At 33.6% G+C, this 21,005-nt stretch overlaps 1 protein-coding gene across 4 annotated transcripts in view; it reads right to left on the bottom strand.

Annotated features, from left to right (window-relative positions):
• Nucleotides 1-20,775, bottom strand: part of LOC120628930 (POU domain, class 6, transcription factor 2) — a 271,663-nt gene extending 250,888 nt beyond the window's left edge. For all 4 annotated transcript variants that reach the window (XM_039897611.1, XM_039897614.1, XM_039897615.1 and 1 more), the window contains exons 1-2: nucleotides 20,483-20,775; nucleotides 4,102-4,195 (exon numbers count right to left, since the gene is read on the bottom strand). The gene's annotated coding sequence lies outside the window, so the exon portion shown is untranslated. The remainder of the gene's footprint in view (nucleotides 1-4,101; nucleotides 4,196-20,482) is intronic.
• Nucleotides 20,776-21,005: the final 230 nt, after the last annotated feature.

The following is a 21,005-nucleotide window of genomic DNA, read 5'->3' as shown; positions in this document are numbered from 1 at the left end:
CCGGACAAAACACAGAAATCACAGGGTCTTTTGAAGTATGAACGAGTTCATACAGGTCTATTAACACGCATATTTTTTGTCCCAGACTAATCACCATTATAAGATCATCTTAAAAAAGTAAAGTGATCCATTGATAAACCATATACCCTTTTCCACTGATGGTAATATATATAGTAACATTACCTTACCACATAATTTGGCTACGGATTCAAAACGCACCATTTGTATAATAAAAATCAAGCTTTAAAACCACCGAAAGTAATAAAATAAACTGGAATTAGACTATTGCTTGCTATAGGTTTTAAAATAAAAAAAAATAATAAAACCAAATAAGCCTTTTGTCTAAAAGTGTATTATCAAACATCTCTTCTTGTATCAGAATGTTAATCCGTTTACCGCCTAATTCCCAATTAACCAAATCCTCGAATTACCTACATTAAAAACGGGCTCGGCGAAAAAAAAAGTAAAATAATTATGCGCGCCAAATCGATCCCATTCATCAACGTCGCGATAATGCTATCCATCGAAAAGTAGTCCCTGGTATTTTGGATTCGCGAGCAATCCTAACTCTAATAACAGTTTCCAATGAAGGGTTGGAAGCGGTTCGAATTTTAATGAAATATTTGATTTATACCCGAGAAAGATCTGGTAGCTTATTATCGGAATATATCATTAAACATTACCTATATAATTAAGTTCTGCTGCCTCAAGCTACCCCAATTTGACCGGCGTATAATTTTAATAAAATTGCCCCGACGCTCGGCGAAGAAAAAAATAATATTAAAATTATAACACATCTGATTGATGTATTATTTGGTAATTTATTGGCTGTAATTACATCGTGTAATAGTGGATAATGCGGCGGTGTAGCCACGATTTATTAGTATTTATTAAAGTATGAATTATCGTATAATTATTGGATTGGAGCTTCCAAACTAAACAGAACGGTTGTAGGGATTTACGAGCGTTTCTCGGAGATCTAATCGCGCCCGCGGTGAAACTGTGATTCACTTGTATGGAAGACTTGTATTTAGCAATGTGTGGTAAATGGCTAACATGAATTCAGAAGAAAAGCTTGCCGATAATATTTTATTGTCTCGGTATGTGTCTATCATTAACAGTGAGATTATGATTTTTATACTTAAATGTAAAGCGATAATTGAATCTTTTTTTATAATATACACACATTTTTCCGTAGTTTTGTAACCGATTTTAGTGACATTTTAAGGACTTATTAAAACTTCTTTGTTATTTAAATAAAACATACCTACTTTTTTATAATGATGTTTATTTGGCTTATTTATTGTCTATAATAATACCGTGCGGTCTTTTTATTACTCAGCATATTATGCTCGTTTTCACTGAACGCTTAAATCGGAGGGGGTTATGCGTGGAGAAAAAAATGTTTCACCATCTCTTAGGTAACGACCAACGACGTTAGGCGACTTTAAAAGTTATGACACCGTGTCGGAGATTCGTAATTTTTAGGAAACTCGTAAACTGACACTTGACAGATAAAGAAAATATAAATTTGTTTATTTTTTTATAACCTTAAATCCATACGAAAAATGAAAAATATGGTAACACAAAAACAAGTTAACTCACTTTGTGGCAAGAACCATAGACAAGTTAGGTTATGTGATTTGCCTAGTGAAAATTGATTGGTAAAAAGTATATGTATGCCTAGGAATGTCCTTTGATTAAGCGTTTTTTATTTAGGCCTTGTCCGTTATTAGTGAAAACGGGCCTTAGTGAACAGAGTGTACTAGGCAGAAGAGAGATAAAGCGATTTTCAGCTTTAAGAGGAATATGCAGTATCCTGACAAAGCGACTAGGCTAGGTGCGAAGAACCTATAAAATATGTTATATAAATTAATAATGTATACGTACGCCACTACACCAATGGAGTTTCTTAGGCTATGTCAATTCAATCACAATATGCTAGTGATAATACCCGGCGTAGGCGGCTAAGCCTCCACTAGGAGGCCAAAAACACCAATTTCTTTTATCCAGGTTGGTAACACATTTGGTTTATAGGAAGTGGAATAAAGACAGAAAACCTAATTCTAGAGGCATCAGAGAAATGGGAATATATAAAAAAATACATGGAAGAGATAATAAAAGTAAAGGAAAGGGACGAAAGAGAAGGAAGGTAAAAGGACAACGACGTTAGTGGTAGGCCAAATGGCAGGTACACTAACGTTTATAAGGCAGGAGGGGTTTTTAGTCGGTAGGAGTCCGGCACTATCCATAGGGATGTCCATGAGGATTTTCCCCTCCTAATATAAAAAGAAAAAAAGGTTTGTACCACAGTATAAAGAAGAGACACATTAGTTTAACGCCATTGATCTAGTGATGAAGGCCGACTTCGTCTTAACGGCGTCGCAACATTTTTTATGTACATATATGACGTTTTTTATTATCTATGGATACAAAATTTGTTCAAAACACCAAACATCTTGGAGTCCGGAAATTCGCGGTGTCCATCCTCGTGTCTCGGGAAGCGTGTTGCGCCATATGCCGTGGTTGTGATCACTAAGGTATCCCGTTAATCTGCACTGGGGCAGCGTTGTGTGTCCTTACCCCTAAACCCTCCTATAATAAGTGAGCCAGGCTCAGGCATGTGAATAGTCTACGGATGATGATGATTTGTAAAACCTAATCACTCGGTATATTAAATATATATTATATATATATTTTTTTAAAGCACTGAGCTTATCTGTAAAAACTCTGGAAGGAATTACCCTCTGCCAAACAGGTTCTTCTACCGCAGAGGGTAGAGCATTCAAATCTCTGTAACCAATAATTCTCAAGCTTGAATATAAATGATTATAATTATTATTTCAAACTAACCCGAATAATATTCAAATAATAATTCATTTTAATCCCCGAAAATTCTTAACGGTCTCTTTAATGGTTTGATTGTTTTAAAGTAAACACTCTAAGCAATCAAGCGTGTTGGTATTACCACAGCGTAAACAAGCGGTATTACTACTAAATTTTTATGAACAAACATAAGTTTACATCAAATTTTATGGTTTTCAAATCCCTACCGATATTGGAGGGACGATAACCGTAGATTAACTAAAGATTAACTGAAGATATTTCACAGATGTGGAACTATCATTAACGCTGCCTATAATTTATGCATGGACAGCATAATCGCTGTTAACATGTGTGTTATTTGAGTACCGTCAACAAAAAATCATTGTTGGTATAAAATTAATGTTATTTATTAGTTTACATTAATATCTATTTGAAGTGGAAATTTATGCGATGACGGTACTTCATAATTGTTGTTATCAATATAACATGTTAATTATTGAAGTACCGTCAGTAAAAAAGGAAATTAATTCCAATTTACCCTATAATTTTTGTAAACATTTTCTTATATTCACGGTCAATAAAAAAAGCTATTTATAAAGCTAACGAAATACTTAAGTTTACGATAATATTATTCATTTTACTTAAACAGAATAATTTCACAGTCATTAAATTTGGCAGTAAATGAGTTAAAGGATTAACTTAAAGATCTTCCTATGTCAAGTATCTTAAATCTGATCAAATTTAACTTTTTTATATAAAAATATCACCCTCATCGGCCTGTTTACGTCTCACTGCTTGATGTAGGCCCCTTTTCTCAAAAAACGGAAGTTTTAAAGATATCGACCCATCAAACTGCTCTCATCAGAGATGGTGGGCTAATATAAAATTAAATAAACATAATAATATGAGCCTAACTGGAAGGCTCAGAGTCACTCAGCGGGCGATAGAGGCAGATATGAGAAGATCCGTAGGAGAACTAGAGTTACCGACATAGCTCAGCGGGTCGCGACGCTGAAGTGGCAATGGGCAGCCGGTAAACGTAGCGTAGGTCGCCCCCAACGCGGTGGATAGACGACATCAGGCGAGTCGCTGGGAGCCGCCGGAGGCAAGCGGCCCAGGACCATGTATTGTGGAACTCCCAACAACCTATGTCCAGCAGTGGACGTTCATTGGTTGAAATAATGATAATGAATAATATAATAGTAGATCATGAGACCTAAAAACTGTAACATTTTGAAAAGAGTAAAAGGTTTTCCATAATATAATAAAACTTACCGGAGCCACTGGCAAATAGAAAGTCCCTTTGTAGGGAGGACGTTTTCAGGTAGGGGTAAAACAGCTTGCCGCCGTCCGGAACCCAGCGCCGCGACTGACACAAATAAAAAAATAACCCTTAATTTCATTTCTGCAAAGCTTTTGCGTCACTTTCAAAAATAATATCCTTTTAGCTTCGAACAATAGTAGTACTAGATATCTAAGCGATTCAAAACTGGTTGTTAAAAGCATCTTATTTCTAATTAGGATTTTTCATACAACGAATTCAGAATACCAAAATAAGAAAGCTTTATTACTTAATCAATACGCCAAGTATACAATAAAGGGAAAGGTAAGTTTCAGTTATAGAAAAAAAACCTTATTTGAGATAGAACTTTTTATTTTCCATCTAAAACTTTTAAGGTTGTATTTCAAATTAGGATGTTTCATACAACGAACTCATAATGAATAATTATTACTTAATTATAGAATAAAGATAAAGGTTAGTTTTAGTTATAGAGTAAATCCTAATTCAAAATAGAACTTTTAATTTTCCATCCTATAATTTTAAGGTCTTATTTTATGTTTCATGCAACGAACTCAGAATACTAACATAATGTAGTAGATTTAAAGGTAAATTTTAGTTATAGAATAAATTATTATTTGAGATAGAACTTTTTATTTCCATCCATGCTTTTTAGATCTTGCTTACTCAGAATAATAATATAATCAACGTTATCGCTTAATTAATACGGTAAGAATAGAATAAAGGTAATGGAAAGTTTTAGTTATAGAATAAATCCTTATTTGAGATACAACTTTTTAGCTATTTTTGTTTGCATAAGAACTGAAATAGATATTTTGCAGTAGTAATTACGAGATATCTTCATTTCCGAGTTTTAAACCTGTTGTAACAAGACACTTTTTTGTAATTCAAAGATCATAAATATTGTTTTATCATTTCCTTTTGTTCGTGCACCTTGATCTGGTAGGTACTTATATAAACGAAACTTTAAAAGTTAATCGAAGTTGATACAGTCAAGTAGTTATTACAGTCAAATAAGGAACATTATTTAAGATGTGTTCTTTTTTAACCTTTATGTACAATTTTATAAGGATATCTACTTGTTATTTATACTCTATGCTATAATGTTATAAAGAGGGAAGATTAAGAAATAGAAAGGAACTTTGATATTACCGATAGAAAGCCATTTTATTTTTAAAGAGAAAAAATATAAATATAACCATATTTAATTTTAGAAATAATAAAATTTCCCGTGCTTTGTTTATTACGGGCACGTTTTGCTCCGGCAGGCTCCGGTCCGGTAACTATCATTTACTTTTGGTACTATTGCGGAAGATGAAGATAAATAATAAAATTTCAGCCAGATATAATGGTATTTGTAAACCAAGCCAGAAGAATAAACGTTGCCTAGCTAAGCGCGTACGCATGCGCTGATGAAATAGCCTGCCTAATTAATACTGCTACAAAAAATTTAACCTTTAGTAGATCTACAACATCAGCAAAACTAGATACCCATCTCTTATAGATAAGCCAAACTAACACACTTTATGTCAAAAACAATAAAAATGAAATGCGATTTGAAAACGATCATCTTTAGGCATACAATACTGATGACCAAAAAGAGTAATTTTATTATCACGACAATCTGATGCCGATAAACCTTGCGATTTACAGCATGTTATTTGGTTTGGAATAATGTAGAAGATGAAGGAATACTCGGAGAAAATATAAGTATAAAATAAATAGCAAATAATTTTAACATTAATAAAAATATAATATTACATACTTTATTTGATTGCGTAAATAAAGTACCACAAAATGAGTAGTACCTAACGTTGGTTTTAGGCATGGTATACTGAAGTTCTGAGCTTGTATTCCCTTTACAGGGAGATCAAATCAAAGAATGGAGAAGAGACAATAAATGCTTTTTTACTTAATAAAGCAATTAGGTATTATTTATATTCGAATAAAAGCAAAGAATAATAGTTAAGAACGATTACTTATTCTCATACATATTACAATATTTCCTATCATTCCGTGTGATTTGCTTTAAAGTAATCGTAAATTTTAATTAATATTATCAATCATCCAAGGTTTTTTACAAAAACAATTTGCTTTTATTATGCGATTCTAATTTTATCGTTAATTTGCACAGATGTCATTATGTGTCATTAAATTAATTATTGAATTAATTTTAAAACAACAATTAGTTGGAGGTTGCATTGAAGGTAACTTTTTGTGATTATTCCGAAACGTTACAAGTATTATTAACATATTTAGTGTTTTATTATTATCTCTTAAATCTGATATATCTTAATTAATATCTTACAAACTGCCTCTTTGGTCTTGTGGCTAGCATGTAGCTACGTATAATAAAGTCCCGGGTTCTATTACTGGGGCGGTCAAAGACATGTTGCTTGTTGGTTTTCTGTCACTATTACTTCACTGTCACTATTAAATTCTTCATTTATTACTTCTTTGTTTTGTTTTAATTCTTACATCTATAATTGACGACCGATTGGCGCAGTGGGCAGCGACCCTGCTTTCTGAGTCCAAGGCCGAGGGTTCGATTCCCACTACTTGAAAATGTTTGTGTGATGAACAGGAATGTTTTTCAGTGCCTGGGTGTTTATATGTATATTATAAGTATTTATGTATATTATTCATAAAAATATTCATCAGTTATCTTAGTACCCATAACACAAGCTACGCTTACTTTGGGACTAGATGGCGGTGTGTGTATTGTCGTAGTATATTTATATTATTATTAATTTAATTAGTTACCTATTAGATAAAATAGTGTGTGTTAAAAGTGTATTATTTGGATACTTTTCTCGACCTGGACTCTTTCTTAACTTGGAGTTGATACTGAGAATTTTTGGACAGAAAAATCCATCATTACCTGTAACTGTCCTCTGCTGGACTAAAGACTCTCCCAACGGTACGGCCCATAGTCATTGAGCTGGACAGAAGGGTGGGTGACCTCAGTAGTAGTAGCAAAGAGGATGCTGCTGCCCGTTATCCTTCATATTTCCTTAGTTATATTCTGATCTACCGTCACCAAAAAACCCGGTACCCAACAATCTCACACAAAATAAATCATGATATTTTATCAAACTTATTTTCAATTCATCAGTGAATTCAACTTCTCTCCAAGCAAATTGCTTCGCTTAAACATTTCACACCCTTCGAATACGTTTTCGCGAGTCTCGACTGAGGTGAAGCGGGGGTTTGTTATATATTTTAGCAAAACCACGTTACCCTACTGCGGACAATTTTAAAGAGCACTTATTCTCTATGCGACAAACGCTTTTGTTACGTTAATATAAACAGATCTCTGAACAAGAAACATTTATTTTTATAGTAAAGAAGGTGTTGCCAGTAACTTTGATTTAGTTTGTTTCGGTTTTTAAAAATCTATAATGTTCTCCGGGCTAAACTCAATTACATGTTCGTACCACAAGGACTAACATTCTCGGTCATCATCACACATCAACCGATAGACGTCCACTGCTGGACATAGGTCTTTTGTAGGGAGTTCCAAGTTCCACGATTCTGAGCCGCAGCGGCTACCTGCGACGCGCTTAATGTCGTCTGTCCACCTCGTTGGGGGTCGACCAACGCTGCGCTTACCAGTACGGGGCTGCCATTCCAGCACATTGGGACCCCAACGTCCATCCTTTCTCCGAACTATGTGCCCGGCCCAACGAGTCGCGAAGCTTAAGTGGCAATACTTAAGCTTCGCGACTCGTTGAGCTATGTCGGTAACTTTGGTTCTTCTACGGTTCACATTCTCGGTACGAGATAATTATATCAACCGTTTTCTAGTCCTGTTTGTATGAGATAAATTGAGATAATCCGGCATCTTAGCTCTTAGGGATGCAAGCTGTGTCTATGCTTTGGTGCATAGGTGGTAAAGGCAAGTTTTTTTTAAGCCTAGCGGAACACTTCTGTGGTAAAAAGTATCCTTTGTCGGTCTCCAGGAATCTTGTTATCTCTTTGCACAATTAGATGTAAATCAATGCAGTGGGCTAGCCAAACATAGGTAACATGCGAAGAAACAAAAAAACCATACTTTTAAATTAGTATCGTTATGAATTACTTTCGAATTTCTAATATTATTTAGTATTGATTATTATGTCACAAAGTCAAAAAGAAGTGCCACTAAACTAATGCGAAACGCTGTAGTAGGTTAGACACCGATTAGGTGTATGGGCTTTAAAACTGCCATGGCCCTATAAGGTTAGCCAGACCAGGTGAGATAAGAGTCAAATAACTTAGAGTGGAATTTAAAAAAGGGTATTAAATGTTAATCTACGGATGAACTTGGTGAAATGAATTTTAATTGTTAATTGATGACGAAGTTCATTGCACATTTCCGTAACAGGCTGGTTACAATTTTATCCTCTATTAAGCGCGCCAAAACATGAATATTAAAAGCGAGCAAACAACTGATCAGAAAGTAACATAATAAACGTACATTTTAGGGTTCCGTGTGTACATAAAATAAGAAAAGGGAATAGTCTATTTGAGAATCATTTCGGAATCCGTCTGCATGTCTGTCAGAGTTTTGTCTCAGGAGCGCGTCAAGATTCTATATTGAAATTTATATCAATGAATATACAAACCTGCAATACATTGCTATTAAAAACAAACTTAGAAGTCAACGTAAACAAAAAGATACGACCCTACATCGCGAGGGAATCCAAAACTTTAAGTAAAGAGATTTAGTTTTGATTACTAACCCGCGTTCTTCGTCAGCGTTTATTACGGTTTTTAACAAATCCCGTGTCATCATTATCTCATAACGGGGTAGGAGCTGGAATTCGCTTTTCGGGAGCCGAGTTCGAATCCCAGTCGAGTCCACGAATCCGCACCGGGACATCGTGGTGGACAATGGCCTTAACCCTTTGTCATTGTGGGAGGAGACCCGTGTTCTGTAGTGGGCCGGTAATGGGTGATGTGATTCTGATGATGATGATGAATTTACGGCGATCTATTTCAGTGTATGGCGACAACAGTTTTCCTTTCCCAAAGGTTAGCACGTACAAATAACCTACTAATAAGTATGTACCAAACCGACGGTGCGCGAGTCCGCCTCGCACTTGATCGTGTTTTTGAGTTGATTGTCTTTACTAGGTTTATAGCATAATAGTTTGAAGGAAAAAAAAGTACAAACTGTTAAGGAATCTCACGGTCCGTTCAACCTAAGATACATAAAAGGCGCAAAAAAATTCACGTATATAAAAATTCTTATACTTTATGGTAGTTTTCAAATTGCATTGTTTGACGTTCGAATTTCAAGCTTCGTTGACCCTCCACATTCCTGAAGCATGTTTCTACCGCATTTTTCGCCTTGCTTCTCGGTCCTCATGACAAAGGGAGAGCGGGAATATCTGCGGCTTTTACACGTATGTGCCTGAACAGGTGTTGCCCACGTGTTTAATAATAACGAAAAAATTCTTCTCAAAATTTAGTTAATCAAAATCAATAAAACCTTTTCTATAACTTTTCTTATGTCTTAAATATACTCTTAAAACGTTTTGTGTACCATTACAAACTTTTGCAAACTCACAAACGTTAAGTATACGTATAGACAGTGGCGTGCATAGAGGGTATGCACACGGTATACAGATGATATAAAGTAAAGAAAATCTCCAGTACGAGTTATAAATACTTAAGGGTAGGCTTTTTATACCTATTACAATGACTATCCTAGTCTAGTCTTTTGTAACTCGTACTGGAGATTTTCTTCATTTTATATCATCTGCATACCCTGTGCATACCCTCTATGCACGCCACTGCGTATAGAGTATCGAAACATTAAAGTTCATAGTCGTTTTTTCTGAACGACCTACTGATTTTTATTTCACAATCAACCCACTTTTTTATAAGTATCGGGGAATATCTGAAGTATATTGTATACATTTCATATATAAGACATCGGGAAGGGCATTGTACACATTTCCGGTGTATATTAGAAACGAGTAATCAAACTGCTATGTAGGACATGTCAATGGGATTTTAATTACGTAACGTAACAGACTCTTTCGATGCCTTCGGTTCGATGGCAGGATGTAGCTACTGAATTGTGTAATGCTGTCCTGGTAGTATACAACAGTCAGTAACTATATATATTTTAAAATCCTATTATAACCTTAGACCTATTTAGTGTCATCGAATATTATAAAACAAAGTTATCATTGAATTATAACATAATAATGTGCACAGATAATAAAGAAAACATATAATATAAATCAAATCAAATCCTTTTATTTGCATAAAACATTGTAGGTATACATGTTTAGTCATAATATATAACATGCAAATCTTAATTTAAACAAATTCATTTATGTAATAATTAAAAAAACATCAAAATAATCGGCTGAATATAATAAAGTTTTTATTAATTTTACTGTATGGAATAATAAAAATGGAATGTCAATTAATAAATAACAAAACTAATAATTATATTTTATTATCCAAGAACTCCCTTACCGAGTAACAGCATTTATCAACCAACCCGTCACGTAATTTTGCCTTGAATTTCAAAAATGGCAAATCTTTAATAGCTTTAGGCAATTTGTTGTAAATCAAAATCATATTATGATAACAACTTTTAGAACCGAGTGCTGTTTTACATCGCGGGTAGAATATTTTATTTCGGTAACGGGTATTGAAAGGTACAATATTTCCGCATATTTCAAAAAAATCACTTCTGTACCTTTTTACGAAGCATGCTGATGATAATACCTGGCATATAAAATATATTGATCTTGCAGAATTGTCTATCGAAATTCGGCAAGGTAATAAATAATAAATAAATAAATATACTACGACAATACACACAACGCCATCTAGCCCCAAAGTAAGCGTAGCTTGTGTTATGGGTACTAAGATAGCTGATGAATATTTTTATTTTTTTATGAATTGGACGACGACCTTGGACTCAGAAAGCAGGGTCGCTGCGCACTGCGCCACTAGGCCGTCAAGGTGTTTGAAGACTAATAATGGCTTAGTTACCGATAAGTCACCCAGCATACGATCAACGGAATCCACAGCATTAAGCTGTTTTTTATCACCAAAAGTTAGCAATTGACTGTAAGTACGGCATTTTTATTGAATCCATACCCACAGAATTTAGAAAATACAAAAACCGCGTACACGACTAATATTGAAGCATCAAAAACCACTCCACTTTAGAATGATTTCTCGAACAAACGCATAGTCACTTCATACCATTTAGCAGTTGACAGTGAGTATTTTACCTCTAATGTAATAAACGTTCATAATGAAATGGGAAAAAGTTTGTGAGCTAGCAACATTCCGCAGGTGTAAAGTGAGACGTGCGCGGGGCGTTTTCACTGTTTTTAGACACGACAATAATGGCTGAATGAGGATTCTGTATGTTCATAAATAAATCCATAAACCCCTAATTCCAATCCTATACCTAGTGACCTAACACTGAATCCAATCTAGAACCTATTTTTAAAATTAAGAAGTCTCTGCGTATTGCATGTATCACGTAAAACGAGCACTACGTCAATGTTAATGAAAGTTTTTATTTAATCTTTGTCTGTCTTTCCGTTTTAGAATATTAGATAATTTTTAAGCAGTTGCTGCTCTCAGAGTGAGCTGAAATTTGAAATAGGTAAGAGCCTCTATAACTTTAATGACAATGCACTGATATGTCACATGGATGCTGGTAATCGAAATTTAACCAAAGGTACCCTTCTTATATGGTCTGGAACTGCATATCTATAATTAAAACTTTGATTATTATGTAGAATCGACCTTATTTTTAGGAATATACCATAAGTAATAAGCTGAATTTACTATGATCCACAAGATGACGAATGATGAGTTAGAAAGACGAACGTGAAGAAGTTTAAGCTTAAGTATGTAAAAAATAAGCATGTCCTGAAGATGCTAGAAGCCTGAAGAAGATTGAAGCGAAATGTGTCTATAGAGAACCAAATTTGTATAGTCTAATTATATGCAACAAAGTTTAAGGTATATTATCCGAAAAGTTTGGCAATACTTAATATATTTATTATTAAGAATAATAATAATTCAAAATTACATAAAATTGTCTGTTTTAATGTACCATACATTAGGGCAACACGGAAACATACCCAACCGCATATTTAAAGTGGTAAAATCGTCCAATGAGCTTTAATACGGTCAGCGCTCGTTTTATGTGGCACGTACTTTACAAGAAGAAAAAATATTTGGCTTCTATTGAATAAGTGACCCTCTTAACTCAATTGTTAGTCCCCTTGCCTATTTTATAGTCCAAGAGCCTACCGGCGCTACAATTTTGATTATTTACCCCTTTCTGAATAACAGTTTAGTGAAGTCCTGTTATCATCCTCAGCTTTGTAGTATGACACTACAATACTATATTAAGAATTTAGAGCTTAAACTCTACTCTACTCAATTCTCTACAATCTCTCTCTACTCTTTAGTTTGAATATGAAAAAGTTTCAGATAACGTATCTTCTTTCGTTTTTATTTTTACAATATGGTATTTCACCTACAGCAAGTTCATTATTTAAGCGAGTCATATCTGGGAAATCAGCAATTTTGTGTTACACTGATTGTAACATAACCAAATCTTTTTTTTTTATTTTATGTGTACAAATATAGAAAATACCATTTCAGAGTGTACCATTTTATTTTGTCTGATATTTTGAACTATATTGTATGTTATTGAACTTGAACTATATATTGTATTTTGTTTCTTCTTATTAGTTGAGTAGGTTTACTAAATTAGAAAGATCGGTAAGTTGTGAATAATAATAATAAAATAGCGTTTATATTGTACGGAAACGCCAATAAACTGAGGACTGTTATCAAATAAATAAGTAGATATTATGCCTTCACACTTACATAAATTTACCACTAGCTCTGCATTTATACCTTGAATACAATTTGTAGTCGACGAACAGACAAGACATCTTCTTCCATTAACTGCACCTCTACAATCTACTGCGCGTTTATTATTTTTATTTTACACTTGCTTCTTGCTTACCCTTATTTAGTGAATAATAACTGCAGTTTTTGCAGTCGGTAACAAGTTAGTTTATGTTTTGACTGAACTTGTGGTCAAACAATGAATAAAACAATGTTTTGTGATTATGCTTTTTATATCAAAAAGGAGGGTTTGCTGTCAAGCTTACATAGAATTTCCCACCGGCTCTCTATTTATAATTGAAATACAGTTTGCAGTGTACGAATTATTTTATATCCTATTAGCTGCTTCGCTGGTCTAGTGATAAATATGTTCGACTTTTTATAAGCGGCATGATTATACTCGTGATAAATCAGTAGCAGAATACTGCTACTGATACGTTGCTAAATATAGCAGCGTGTTAAATAGCTTGGCAGTCAGTCTTAGAGGATATAGATAAAATCTAAGACCTTAGCATTGTATCCAGAATTCAGAAATCTCGGAGAGACTTCGACCGTGCCTAGCTAGCTACCGTCCTACCGACAAATAAGTGCCTCTAAGCGATTTAGCGTTCTGGCACGATGTCGCGTATAACCCAGTTAAGGGCCTGTGGGTAACCTGTTCGTATCTTAGACTTTATTATCGCTTACCACTAGGTGAAGTTGAACCAAGCTTTATTTGAAATTCACAGCAAAATATACTAATAGCATTAAAAATTCCACACTTTCCAAAATAGTACATCACTGCTCGCAATCAACATATCAGCTTAACCGTGTCTAGAAAATTCTTAATTGAACTAATAAGAAGTAATTACAATTTTTATTGCAGCCATAATGATTACGATGCCTTAAAATAATAAAAGCAATTAGACATTGATGGGCGTAGCGGAGTCGCTACATCTGTCCTTTTTACACTCGCTATTTTTATATGGCCTAGAGGGGGAAAGAAGTTGGGCCTGATTAGACGTAATTGTTTGAACGGTTATAAAACTTGATGTCAGACGGCATTCAGTTTGTCGTAAAACTGTAAAATGTTTTCTACTTATTTATTTTAAACTAGATAGATAGCTGGTGTTTTGAATGCTCGGTCATAGTTGTAACTAATTACTTTCCAATCACTTCTTAGAATAATATAAGTACAAGAAATCTCTGTTTTATGGTTCAATGTCTTAGCTTCCATGTGTATAAAATGTTTCTCGCAAAAACTCGATAATAGCTCCGATTTTGATTTTTGATGTTGGAAAAGAGCAACTGCTGAGTTTCTTGCCGGCTTCTTCTCGGGGGAATCTGCCTTCCGAACCGGTGGTAGAGTCACTACACACGGACAGACTTGACGTTTCAAAAGTGCTTGTATTAGGCCTACTTGAAATAAATGAATTTTGAATTTTGATTCTGGTTCATTGACCGATTTAATTTTTTTTTGAGTTGCTAACCTCTATCTACACCTCATAAAGAAAATAAGGGAAATCTCAAAGCGATAGCAGAAAAATCGATATAACGTAGTCATTTTATATGGGAATTGTCACTTCAGAATTCTTTCATTATTTAACTTTCTTTAAGTGGTATGAAGTTCACCAGGTCATCTTAATCAGATAACCCCACCAGTTTATTGCTGGACTGAAATTCTCTCCGAATACTCTCCGAATCGGAGTAGATGCTAGTAGAAACACAGAAGACGCTGACAACCGTTCTCCGTTTGGAGTGATGGTCAACGGTTTCTTATCTGACGTTACCATTGCTTCAGCAATCAGATAGTTTTTAGCACACAATCTGTATTTATTGTCTATGCTTTTATATCTATACTTATAATAAAACCGTAACTGGAAGATTTCTGTACATTTATTATATTTTGATGCTTTATAATCGATACTGAGTCCAAAACAGATGTTTTTGTCTGTTTAATTTTCGTCTGTCTGTCTGTCTGTCCGGGCATCACGTGAAAACTACTGAACGGATTTAAACAAAATTTGGTATAGTGGTAGCTGATATTCCGGGTTAACATATTAGATTTGAAAGTGTATACTATCAAGCATGTATTGTCTACTTTTAATGAAGATCTGGTAAATATTGTCGGAGATAAACGACATAGGGACAAAAGTTATATGATTTCTTAAAACGTACGTAACTTGGAAAGTTAGAGGTGCGTTTTGGGATTCAAATTCAGCCCCGAAAAAGAGTAGCTGAAGTCCTAATCACTTCTATACACCGTGGAAAGTACACCGTTTGAGATGTTCTTAATGTAAACCAATTTGCATCTTTTTAAAAATGAATGCTCTAGAAACAATTACCAATACGTAGGTTTATATGAAACTAGCGGGCCCCCGCGACTTCGTCCGCGTGTAAGTCAATCGATAAGCTAGAATGTATCTGATGCTAACATCGTAATCATCGTGGGTAGCTACTATTATACACCTACTATTATTTTACGTGGTATTTTAGTTGATACATACATACATCCATCCTCACAAACTTCCGCATTTTTAATATTAGTAGGATTACCGTCCTACGATCGTTGTCCCATATGCCTTGCGACTAACAGTTATTTGTGAAGAGTTATGTTCTTTATCTCCGACAATATTAATCAGATCCTTATTAAAATAAGACCGTACATGTTTGATAGTATACGCTTTCAAATAAAAAAAGAATTATTAAAATCGGTTCAAATTTAACGGAGCTATGAAGTAAAATTGATAAAAAATTTCATCCTATTTCCCTAAGTAAACTTATTGTTTATCAGAATAAAAAGTAGACTATATGTTGACCCGGAATATCAACTTCCACTATACCAAGTTTTATTTGAATCCGTTCAGTAGTTTTCACGTGGCATCACGGACAGACAGACAGACAGACAAAAATAAAAAAAAGTCTGTTTTGGCCTCAGTATCGATTATAAAGCATCCCCCGGTCAAAATTTTCAAAATATATTAAATGTACAGAAATCTTCCAGTTACTGTTTTATTATAAGCATAGATATTAATTGCATTTTAGAACAATCTCCGTCTAATGGCACAGAGCAATTGGTGTGAGTGATTCACAACAATAAACCGTATCAACTGAGTGCTGACTCACAAGACTTATACTCATTTAGTCCAATGAGAGTTTAGTAGAATAATGATGTGATCAGATAGAAATAGATTTTGTTAAGATAGGAAACCTACTTGGCAGACCACCAGCAGTGCCTTAATTGTTATTGGCTATAGAGTTTTATTTGAATTCAAACAATATAATTTAATTTATTATTTTTTAATTACTTTTAATGTTCTAGAATCAGAAATGTGATAGCAAAATATTTTATAAGAGGAAAATCCAAACGAGCTGCAAGAAATTTGTAAGAGATATCTTCCAGACACCCTAAAATTGGTTAAAAAAGGTGTGATACTTATGTGGTGTCAAAGGTTAAAAAAAAGGTAAAAGGTTTATGATTGCAACTTCAAAATACATATTCTTTATACCACATAATAACTTGGTGATTTGAGTCAGCCAGTAAGCATTTGCCTTTGAAATGTAATGGCAATAAAAAAATATTATTAATGATATGAAGACATCCTATACACTGTAATAAATACATTCTCAAATTATTAATTTTTATAACATATATTTTAATAATTATATATTATTAACATTAAGCCTTATAGCCCAGTAGGACTTTGATTTATCGTAGAAATCGAGGTTACTAGGTAACTATCTTGCTACTTCATTAAAGGGAACGTTATACAAAGTATACCTTTGCTTAGTAATTTCTACACTTTACCTGGCAACGCCTTAAAATTTTTGAAAAAAGATTTAGTTCTTGATTTTTAGTTGTATATCTAAGTAATTTTTTTTTGTTGAAAAAAAACATACCCAGTGAAATTTGATCCCTCTTAAATCAGGTCTCTTAACTCACTGCTCAGCATGAATCTTATGTGTGTTCGGGTCCAGATCTCACATAAACAGTCACAATAGTAGGTACTTACTGGACGATGCTGCCGTCCCATGATAGAACATTGTAAAAAGCAGATTTAAGAAATCACCATTCTCTGATTTTTTACTGAACTTATCTTTGCATATACTAAGATTTAGATTGACATATATAAATTCTTCTGAGATTTCTCAGTGGACATTTTTGTGGACATAATCGAAAATTCTATCGTTGGAGGAATTGAGGTAAAAGGAACCAAAATTATAATTAGGTAATTTTTGAATTAAAGAAACCTTTAAAATCTAGATTTAAGGATTTTTTTAAATATTTTCCCTACCTATAAATTTTATAAAAAAATTTAAGGAAAGAAATATATTTTATCGTATTAGAAAGTTTTTTTTTAAATTGCATTCATGCACAGGTCTCACTTGTTGATCTTACAACGATACCTCAAAGTTTAGTATGTCTTAACTTTTATCTTTCCCTTACTATGGTCCCTGAATAGTGAAGGATGCGCGTTTGACTCAGAGCGAGGCTCGCGATCGCCAGTTAAGTGGAAGCGCGAAGTATTTGCCTCAGTTTTAGGATCATACTATTTTTGAATACCCCTAAAACTTTTAGGTTTTCTGGAATCTACATCTATAAAAGATATAGCGTAAATAATCACGCTCTCTCTATTATTTGGCAACACATTGCTTTAATTTTTGACAGTACTCCAAACTGAATCACTTCAGTTGAAATCCAAAGATGAGTTGTCATTAAAAATTAAAATTGTGGAAGTAGTTTTTTTTTACTTTCTTTGCCAAATCACAATCGAGTGGCTTTCACCTTAGTACCTACGAGATACGATGGTGTTTTTCATTTAGACTTTTTATGCATTTAGGACAACAGCAGGGTTTATACGAGTTATTTTTTAATTTTAATTCACATTTCTGCTAAATGTCCTGTGCACTGTGCACTAAGTTAGAGGTTCTGTGTGTCAATATTTTCTACCAATTGATACATTAGAGCTGAACCAATTGATACATTACAGCTGAACCCCTTTCTCGTAGCTGGACACGGAACCCCTTTCATGTATGTGTGTGTGAGTGTGTGTGTAGGGGATACTTTTGATTTAGGCTTCTGCGTTTAGATAATTCAGGCATATTAAACAATAAGCTCTCATAGAACGAAGATTTTTTAATTTTATTTCCTTTGTTGCAGGGATCTCTAACAGGGAAGAAGGAATTAGAGTAAACCTTGTGTGTTTGTGTGTCAATATATACTTAGAGGTTACTTTAGGTTTATGTATATGCTTTTAGGGTTAGAACGACATAAGTGATACTTTAAGAACATCTATTAAATGATAAGCTTTTATAGAACGAGGATTTTTTAATTTTATTTCACATTTTCTGCTAAATTTCCTTTGAACTGTACTGTGTTAAAAGTTACGTATAACATCATTTCCCGCCTTTGAATGAAACACACTTGATACAGACCCCCTCATTCATAGGGGAGAGAGAATCAGAGAAATGACCAATAGGGTATAATAGTGTGTGTATCTGTGTACATCTGTGTGTCAAAGTGCATTTGGTCACCATTTTCTTTAAAGCTACTGGGCTGATTTTGATTCAGTTTTTAACATTACACAGGTATAACCAAAGAGCAAATTCTACTACACTACTCTTCTCTTCCTAACATTTAAGGCCGCTAAGGTGAATTGCAGATAAGTATATGTTTTAATTATTTTTTCAGTTTACTGAACAGAATATCTAATATTTTGGTCTAAATTGCGGTCAATATTGACAAAACTGACATCCTAAACTTACAAACTTCGTCATTTTCGAATCAATGAAGCGAAAGCAATGTATTTTAAGAGTGTTCGGAGTTTCTAGAATTTAATTATTTTATAAATAACATGTGCCTACTTGTTGAATTTTCTTAACTTTTTTTAATTTTATAGAGTTGTGTAAAGAAAATAAATCCCTAGATAAACACTTTTCGCAGTATATAATTTTACAAGACTACCTCACATTTGGAAAATATATTTTGTGTAGTGTTGCGTATTCACATATGTAATAGATCAAATCATATTTTCATGCAGTCATGCAAAATAATAAGTAGTGACGACACTGGATGTCGTGTCGTTGTCGTTAAGTATAAAATACATATTTTGAAAAGAACCTCGAAATATTTTTTTTTAAAGGTAAGTTGTTTTTTTATTACTTTTTTGATAAGATTGTTCATTTTTGAATTTGATTAATAGGTGTTACTAAGTTTGAATTTTCCTTTCCTTATTTCATTTTCATGTACCAAGTAAATATTTAAACATTTTCGAATCGATTTGAAAGTTGTTTTTAATGATTTCTAATTATCTTATTCTAATTTATATTTTACCTCAGTATATTTTTACATATATTAAACTTTCTCTTGATAAAATGAAGTTTATTTTGTTTATATAATACTTTAATTTCCTAAGTTACCTACTTAATCATACCATTATGTGGAAATTAATAAATAAATATATATTAATTTAAACATAAGTAAGTAATAAGTACATACTTACCCATATGGCCATACTTTATTTTTTTTATTGTTTCAAATGAAATTATTTTAATAAGTAGGTAAGCTTTGGGTTTTAGGCCTATTGAAATATTATTAAAAAAAATAATTATAACGATAATTTTCGTTAATAATTATGCTTTCGAAGCACAAAAAAGTTAAAATATTCGATGCTATTTAAACATTGAGTCGAAAATAGGCACCTAATGAATTAAAATAACAATAATTATCAAACATAAATTAATTGGAAAAATTATTGGTAAAAAAGCAAATAAACGTTTTAAAATAATTAAAAGCACGATACTTATTATAAATAGCAGCATTCCAGCCGGTACATAACAAAAATATTAACCGACTAACTATCGCTCTATATACCTCTATATTAAAATTTCCACTACGTAGCGAAAACAAAACGAACAAAAAATACCTACAGAAAAACCCAACACATGCTACGCCAATCAGCTGTTCGCTCTACGCCCCGCCCAATGCCCAACTTTTCCTCTTTATCGAGAAAAATCACGTTTTCCCCGTTTTTTTTTTCACAAAACGCGGCAAAACGACGAACGCAAAGTTTTTAAAATAAATTTACACATACTACTCTACTGCAGCATTAAGTACGAATAAGCAATAAAGAGTTTATAATCCGTTACATTTATGAGCAAACTTTTTGACAGTTTGAAGTATCTTTAACCGCGAAAAAGTTAAGTTCTGAAAAAGTTTATCGCGTTTGACATTTAAATACCCAAGCGATACTTTTTCTTTCAAGCAATTATTTGTATATAATAAATAAGTAATGTTATTTTGAGTAATTAATTTCTTATTTATTTAATTTTATACATTAAACTGCTAATGATGTTTATATTTGTCAAGAAAGTTCCAAGAAAGTTTAATCGCACCTGATAACTACTGTTTATTTATTGCTAAGATTACAAAAAATACTTTCTAATGTGTATAATAAAATAAATGCACAAGGTAATACTTACAATATTCAATTAATAATAGTTGGAAGTATTAAGATTTGTTTTCGTAACAGTGACGTTGTTAATTAGCCGGCGTTCGCTGATTCATCACTCTAAATCGTTCCAACGGCCACTCCAAGCCGGTAATCACACTGCATATAACTCTCCTTTATCAAAAGAACCAGTAAACAACACTAAAATATACAATCCAGTTTCCGAACGCACAAAAAAGTTTGGTTTTATCTGTCAAAAGACGCGCGAAACAATTTTTTTCTCTCTGTCAAACGGAGCCCGTGCGAACGCGATACGGCCGTCCACGTCAGAACGCTGACGTTCACTAGTCGCGATTCGGCGTAAGTCGAAGAGAAGAAGGCAGCGGTCTCGGCCAACCCGCCTTTCGTTCGTCTCTTTCTCGCGCCACTATGCCCGCCCGCACATTTTTACGGTTTAACCGACTCAATTCAATTCAACTCAACTCAATTGTCGTGGCGCGAATGCCTTCGCACTGGACGCTAGAGTGAGACGTATATCGTTCGCCTTCTTTCAG

The sequence above is a fragment of the Pararge aegeria genome, chromosome 13 (assembly GCF_905163445.1).
Source record: "Pararge aegeria chromosome 13, ilParAegt1.1, whole genome shotgun sequence".
NCBI lineage: Eukaryota > Metazoa > Arthropoda > Insecta > Lepidoptera > Nymphalidae > Pararge > Pararge aegeria.
The sequence above is the reverse complement of the archived record's forward strand: the minus strand, read 5'-3'. Positions and strand labels throughout refer to the sequence as shown.